A 7,992-nucleotide genomic window follows, 5' to 3' on the forward strand; every position below is an offset into this window, starting at 1 on the left:
AAAAGCGTGTGTCTAATGATCAGGATAGTAGGAAAAAAGTGGCATCTTACTGTACTGAAAGGTTCACAGCCTAGGTAGCAGCTTTTAAAAAAATTCCCCAAATACTAAGTTTTAGAGAATGCTATTGTTTTTTAGGCTAAACGTGCTATTTTGAGCCAGGTGCCTGCTAAAATGCACTAAAATAGATCAGGCTCACCCAAGCCTGACATTCAGGTGGTGGTTTCGGGCGGACTCCTGCCCAGCCGGGGCTGGTGGCCAGCGGCCGGATCGGGGCAGAGCCTCCAGAGGGAGGTGCTGCCCGGCCAGCTCGGCGCCCGGGCGGAGGGAAGCCCGGCTCCCGGGAGGCCCCTCAGCCCTGGCTCTCCCAGGGCTTCACCGGGCTCCTGGGGGTCTGGTGCGAGCCAAGTGCCGCTTTAACGTGTGGCCCTGAGCGCTTGGCTCCGGCTGCTCCAAGCGCCATTTGCGAAGAAGTTGACAATTTAATGTGGTACTCGGCATGAAAAAGGTTTCTGCGCTGTACTCAAGTGCTTACTTTTATGAAACCCCACCTTTAGTTGGCGCTTCTTTGAAGTAGCTGAGTGTCTGGACGAGACTCAGGGTAATGCCTGGGCTGCCCGCGGGAAGGGGACCTCTGCAGCACCTGAGCAGCACAAGAGCAGGAGATGCCCTAGCACCAGTGGTGGCCCGCTGAGGAGCACCTTATATTTTTCAGGACTGTGTGCTTGGGAACTTTTGCAATAGGTCATATACCTGTTACTCTTTGGCGCTTGCTCAGGCACAGGCTGCGTGCTGAAGTTCGGCTGGAAATGAGGAATATCACTTCCTACTTGGCAGTTTGGCAACACACTGAAAATCCCACCATCGGCAAGCGGCTTTTCAGTGTGAGCGTGTCCCTGCTAACTACACTGGCTCAGATAAGCTTGTTAAGTGATGGAGACTGACATTTGCTCCTGGAGAGAGCTGCCTTTATTTGGGAAAGTTATCAGATATTAGAATGATTCATCTGTCACTTCAGGCTAGCCGTTCAGTTTTCCTTCAAGTCAAATCAAACAGTTGCTGTTGGCGTGAAAAACAGGGAAGGCAGGCAGAGTAAGAGAAAGGAAACCTTATAATTAAGATCAGGCTTGGTCTTATACCTTGCTTCATTATACTACTGAAGAAAATGGCAGGTTTTACTTCCAAACATTTAGACACTCCAAGCAATATTCAGCTGTAGCAACACAGCTTTAGACTAAGCAAGAGCTAGTATTATAGCAGGAAGATTAACTAAGTATTTTTAAATGCTCTTAATCTTAAATGGCAACATAATCTTTGACAAAAATTCAGTGTGGGCCTCAAAAAAATGCACATCGGCATAGTCATGAAGTGGCAGCTGACCTGCAAGTGCAGTGTTGCCTCGCCATCAGGCAAATTGGGAAAATGGGTTAGAGTGATTTACGTCAGGGAAGAGGGAAATGCTAATTTTCTCCAGAAGATTCTGGTTTCTGTGGTTATTAGGAAGGATATTAGCTCATAACCGCCCCTTCTTCCTTTTTTCTTTTTCTTTTTTAATAAGTTGAAAACCATTTTGAAACAGATCATCAGTTCAAAGAAAAGTCTGTGAGAACACGAGTGCATTTGCTTCCAGAACACTAATTTAACAAACGGTTGATATAACTGATAAGTTTGGAGGGAAAGAATAATAAATAACACAAAGAGAATGTTATTTTAACACTTCCGTGCAAGTTTTTCATAGCCACTTTCATTTCTGGATCAGTTGCCAGAGTCCTGACCCTGCCACAGTGTCCCTGCAGGTGGGATGCTGAACCTGCCTGGAGCCCAGCTGCTTTCAGAGGCTGTGCCAGCCCACCTGAGCTCACCGCAGGACCCAGGCCTGAAGTAGCTCGCAGTCTGGGTTGAGACGGATGAGGCAGAAGAAGCTCACATGTTCCCTGGCTCAGGTCATCGGGGAGCTCTTGTACCAACACGTTGCGATGGAGAGGGAGTATTTTGAATTTGGAAACTTGGTGGCAGAGGTTGAGAGTTTGATGGAGATAAGAAGCTTCTTTCTCCCTCCTCCCGTTTTGATGTACGATCCACTTTTCATGCCTCCATAGCAGCAGATAAGGAAGGGGGAGGCATTTTGCTTCACCCTGGTTGCCTACTCCAGACAGATCTCTTACTGGACGTGAGCAGTAAAGTCAAAGCTTTGTCTGTCAGACTTTCTGGTTATACCGTAGAAGACGCAGGATGCAGTGATGCCTTCTGGCGTACTGTGTGGCTGACAGGACATCTTTCTGCTGTACGTGATAGAAGTGCGCTCTCTTGCTTTTCCTGGAGATTTTTCCTGTCTCTTACAAATCACAAGAAGGGTAGCCGTGGTTCCATCTCCTCCCCGTCCCTTAAAAACACTGGTAGCGAGGCAGTTATTGCGCTTCCAGAGTGTAGGGGCTATAGGTGTGCCAAGCCTCTTTGTGTAAAACACATAAATTCCCTGTACTCCCTCCCACTTAGGTCTGCACAAATCCTAAAACCAGACTGAGCTCTCACTTCCAAAGGTTTCTGTATGGAATTAATGTTGCACTCTAATACGCTGAGCTTGTAGCACCCAGAAATACATCCACCCAACTGAGAGGTGCAGCATGTTTGCTATGCATGACACATGAGCTGCTCTATACAAAGATCTTGAGAACCGAGGCATGTTAGAGTAGGTGGAATAGTCAGAACTGTAATATGTATATTGTGTGATGGATTTCCATAGAAGGTATTACCAAACGTAGTAGCTGCCCTTAGAAAATAAGCACAATAGCTTTTCATTTGCTGCTTATTTTAGCACATGGTCAAAGAGTGAAAAGAATTTAATACCTCTATCGCTTAATCTGCAACTTTGACATTTCTATAGCTGATGACAAATGATTTTCCAGGCACATTTCTGAGTTTATTTAAACTGAGAGGTAGCTGTTATCTTTTTGAAATGTCAGAGTGATTGTCTGAGGAATACAGATACTCCTCTCCTTTAAGTGGCATTAAGTATGTGAGAGCAGGATGCACAGGGTCAAATACAGACCCCTTTGTGCAATAAACAACTCCCAAGTCATAAATCATCTCTTTATATAAGTATCCAAAAAGTTTTCAGCACATTTTTGTCTTGACCTTTTAACACAGGCAATAGTACTTCTGCTTGCTAGGCAACTGATTTTTGCTCATCTCTCGAGAGGTTAAAATAAAATAGCAGTGATTTTTTACCACTGCTTCAGAGGACCGCAGAAAGAAAAGATACTTAATCAGCATGCATAGCTTAAGGAGATTACCAACTGCTATTATCAAAATAACTGAAAATATTTCAGAATCCCCCACCATTACAAATGGGACTGCTTGCCAGTGTACCATTTGAGTGATAATTTCGAGAGGAGACAAAGCATGACAACAGGTATCATGACAGGGAAATCAGAGCTGCAGCCAGAGAGAGCAATTTCAGGCAGGAAGCAGTGGGAGAGTTTTACAGTTCCTTTCAGATAAGAAACGTAAGCAACATACAAATGTGGGAAATAAATGAAAATGCAACGTAAAAACTTTTCTCCTAAGTAAAGTAGTGAAGAAAATCCCCCACAAAATGTACATAAAACTTGCTGTGGACGCGTGTTTTCCCACTGTCATCACTGCAGCTTCCTGTGACTTTGACAATAAAAACCAGAACCAAACACTATTAATGATTTAGTAACACTGAGTGAAGTGACTATGCATGTTTTATAAATATTTGCCTTTTGTCTTCATTAAGACAGATTTCGCTAAGCTGCCAAATTACTGATTTCAGTAAGGAGGGCAGGCTTCTGTTTGACCCCCAAGTAACAGGGAGAAAACAAACTTCCTTACATATAAGTAGTAATAAAACATTTTAATCCGAAGTTCATACAAAGTCTAATCATATTCTCATCTTCATACAGGCTTTGCTTTGGCGGGGTACTGTGCAAGCATCACTTTCTCAGATGAACTGTGCAAAACTGCATCAGTGTATCTGCCTAACAAATGCTCCCTGAAGAACCGTGAAGATCCTGACCGTGTTTGCACGGGCATCCCATTAGCTTGCATGCATTGTCTGTGCCCTCGGTGCCCAATTCACAGCCATAACCCGCTTCCTCCTGCTCTCAGCTCGAGCCCTGGGCAGGTTGGTCGAGGCTGCAGAAGCAGGAGTCTGGCTCCAGGGGTCTGCGCCACAGTCTTCCTTCGTCAAGACGGCAGCCATCACGCACAGTCATTAGCTACTTGCCCTTCCCCAGCCTGGAAGAGGCACCTACGGAGCCAGACGTGCCTTTGAACCGAAGTGAGGAGACAGACAACAAAGTGCAGAGTGTTCCTGGGTTTGCCGAAAACATTTTACTTACCAAACAGCGCAGCCTTGGCGGGCTGAGAGTCCTTTAGCAGAGAGGAACTGTGGAACAGGAAATCTGGGCTCGTTTCACTGTGCATGTCAGGCTGCAGCCAAAACCAGAGTAGCTGTGCTAACATGTGAAAAGTCATCTGATAAAAGGCTGCTGCCAAAGAGGCACAACTCGGAGGAGGAATAGCCTCAATACGTTCTTTTTCTTGGTTTTGGTTCCAGAAGATGCCTCTGTCTCATGACTGTAATAATACTCAATCATCATGCTATAATTAAGGGCTTTTCATGTAATCATCTGTAGAACTGATTACTTTGGGCTATACCCTGCTCATGCTGAGCTTCCTGGCAAAATTCCCACTGACATCAGTGAGAGAAGGATTGGACCTTCCCTCAGCAGTTCACTGCTACTGCTTGACAATACCACGCTTTTCAGACCGTTTGCAGTGGAGGTTTAGACTCTTAGTTCTTGGAATATTAAAATGGCACAGTAGAGGTAATACGCTCTTTCTCAAAAGCCCGAGTTTGTTCTGGTCATTATTACTTCCAAGGAGTACAACACCAAAGCAAGGCATGAACAGGTATGAAAAGGATTTTATCCAAGAGGCTGCAAACGATAGGCTCTCAAGGCATGAAAAATAGGAAGGAAGATGAAAGATTTTATATTGCAGATGATATAGCAACATTCGCTTGCTTATTCTTACAGTAAAAAATAACCAATTAAGCAATCAAAGCCACTAAAACGTCAAAAGATAAGACACCCACAGACTTATTCATTATTTTTAAAAAATGTACTTCAACCTTTTTAGCCAAGCTTTGCCATTAACTCTGATGGGACCAGGATACCCAGGAGATTAGAAGGATCTGAAAAAGCATTGGACATTTATAGGCATAGCCAGAACACACACCATACGAGCTCTATAAGCTCTTGTTTGTAAAGGTTAAGAGCTTGCTTTTCGAAGTATTGAATGTACGTAATTCATTTTGACTTGAGCAGGAGTTCAGGGCATGCAGCAGTGTTAGAGAACAGACCTTAATTTCCTGTCACAAGGGCCAAGTCTCTCTATATTTGGATATTCTTGCTTTTCATAATTTGCACTGCAGTAGCAATTAAGGGATACCATTAGAGACAACGATCCCATTGTACTAGAAATAACAGTTGTTCATTACTCCAGAGGCCTTTGACTCTAAAGCCAAGGCAATTATTGGAGACAGTTTATTGAAAAGAAAAGTGAAGAGCAAATTCCGGCAGTGCCTGTCTTTCAGCACCAAGTGCAGGTGCCTGGATGCGGAGGCTGCTCTGTTGAAACCCTCTGCTTGGCCAGCACTCGGGCAGGCCACTCGAGGCAGTGGCAGAGGAGCCCGAGTGTTGCGCGAGGAGACGCTGCAGCTCTCCCGCTACGGACCGCGTAGGTCGGGGACGGGGAGCCCAGCCTGCTCAGGTGGGGGACAGGGCGAGCACCAGGCTGCGGAACCGCGGCTCTCGCTGTTGGGTAAGAGACACGTCATTGCCAAACATTATTTCTCCCTCCTTCCGGCAAAGCTTTTGATGCAGTTCCCTGTCAGAAGGAGAACAGCAGGGTATTCTGTGCTGGCGCTTGACTTTTCCATGAACTCGGCATTCGTGAGTGTGTTCAGGAGAGCTGGTTGCCTCCTCGTCCAGCTGAGGCATCTCCTGTGAGGGCATCACAGAAGACATCCTGCCCAAGTACCCAGTTTCCAGTCATAGAGAAGCAGATGAAGGGGTTACAGAGATGGGTCAGGGAGTGTAGGAGACTTCTCTACCTCCCGGTGTAAGCATTGCCTTTATGGGTAGGTAACACAGGTGCACCCTACGCTGTGCTGGGCCATAGGGCTTGTATGTTTCCATAGCGTCTTACCCACATTTCTTAAGGATTATGCTTCACAAATACTTTCAAAAAGGTCCAGTCTTAACTAATAGTTGCAGGAATATTCCAAATACAGCGGAGGGCACGTGGATTTTTATGGCAACGTCTGCACTAGCTCAGCAGAAGCAGACTGGAGGAAAAAGAAACTGGTACTACAGGGGGTTTTACTTTGGACCAGGTCCAGTTTGATGGCATGGCCTGAATACCTGCACACCCGAGGAGTGTCTCGTGGAGGGCCCCTTCTGCTGGAGTCCAGAGGCTCCGAGGTGCAAGCCAGGCAGGCTGCTGGGACAGGCAGGAGCTCTGCCTCAAGAAGAGCGCTCCTTCATCTGAACTAAAAGACTCGTGAGGTTGCACCACTCGCTACCTGCACTCCCACACGCATGAATTGTGTTGTGAGAAATACACTGAAAATCTGGTTTTACGCATGGCGCTTCAGCTCGCCACTCTCTTCTCTGAGTTGCTGCACTGAGCCAGTTTTCAAGAGGCACGGCAGTCTGAAGCGCAGTGTAAGACCCAAGGCTATGCTGCTTCTAATCCCAGCTCTCTCCTTAAATGCACACCTCTTTTCGTCCGTCATTTTATCTGCTTACTCGCCTTGCTTGGATTTTATGAGGATTCAGTTTTGCACATTAGTCCAGAGATGTGAAGGCTTCCATATAACTAGGCACTGTAAAAAAAATATCCAAATACAGTAATAAAGCTGCTTTGTCATCGTACTAATGTAAAGGAAGAAAGGAAGGAAGGAAGCGAGAAGGAAAGACAAACCACGATGAGGATATTGTCAAAGAGAAGAAGCGCTGAAAGGTGTCAAAACGTAGCTACTAAAACAATAGTGGATAAAAAAATTTACTGTCAGAAAATAATTTTTTTTTTTCAAAATGCAAACATTTCCACAGTGCCGAAAATCTCAGCCCAGCATCCCTGTTCAACATCAAAATATTCTGCTTTGTGAATTGGAAGTATTTAATTTTCCTATTCCTTTCATGTTGACTTAGTAATCATATTGGAATACCAAATTAAATATTACAATATGTTCCTACTAGATGCTGCAGTTATTGATATATGTAGGACAGTGTTTTGACAGTATCTATATTTAATACCCAAGAAGCATGTTTTTTCAGAATTTTTCTCTGAGAGGAATTTGAATTTTTTTATCATGATTCAGCATGAAAACAAATGATGAAATGTTAGCGTTTCCCTGAGTGTGGAAATTCTTACCAGCTGTAATTATAATTATCCTAAATAATTTTGTTTCTGAAGCCAAATAGAGCAATGGCAGCTAGAATATGCAAGCCTACATATTGTAGTCTATTGATATTCACAGCTTATGCTTTTCATTTCAGCAATTTTCCTTAATTTTTATTTTCTTCTTGTGTATGCGACTTATGCAAGACACATTTATTCTAAAATAGCTTTCAGTCATTTAAATCTTTTGCTCCATTGTTTCTAACATCAGACATGTCAGCACTGGGATCTTGGCAAAACATAAAGTGTCTCTAATTTTAAAGCTAACATTTGTTTGACCTGTTCCCATCTTGGTTAGGTTATGAGAATAGAGAAAAATAGACTATTGATAGTCAAATAAAAATATGTATGGGAAGTTTAAGATTTTTTACAGTAAACTGTTCAAGTATGAGCTCAAATCTTTTTTTGTATACAAGACTTCTTTTTCTTCAGTATTGCCTCTCTTTGTATGACTGTGTCTAGAGATATTCACATCCCCAGGTGAGAGCTGAAAGGATTGAA

The sequence above is a fragment of the Ciconia boyciana genome, chromosome 1 (genome assembly GCF_034638445.1).
Source record: "Ciconia boyciana chromosome 1, ASM3463844v1, whole genome shotgun sequence".
Taxonomy (NCBI): domain Eukaryota; kingdom Metazoa; phylum Chordata; class Aves; order Ciconiiformes; family Ciconiidae; genus Ciconia; species Ciconia boyciana.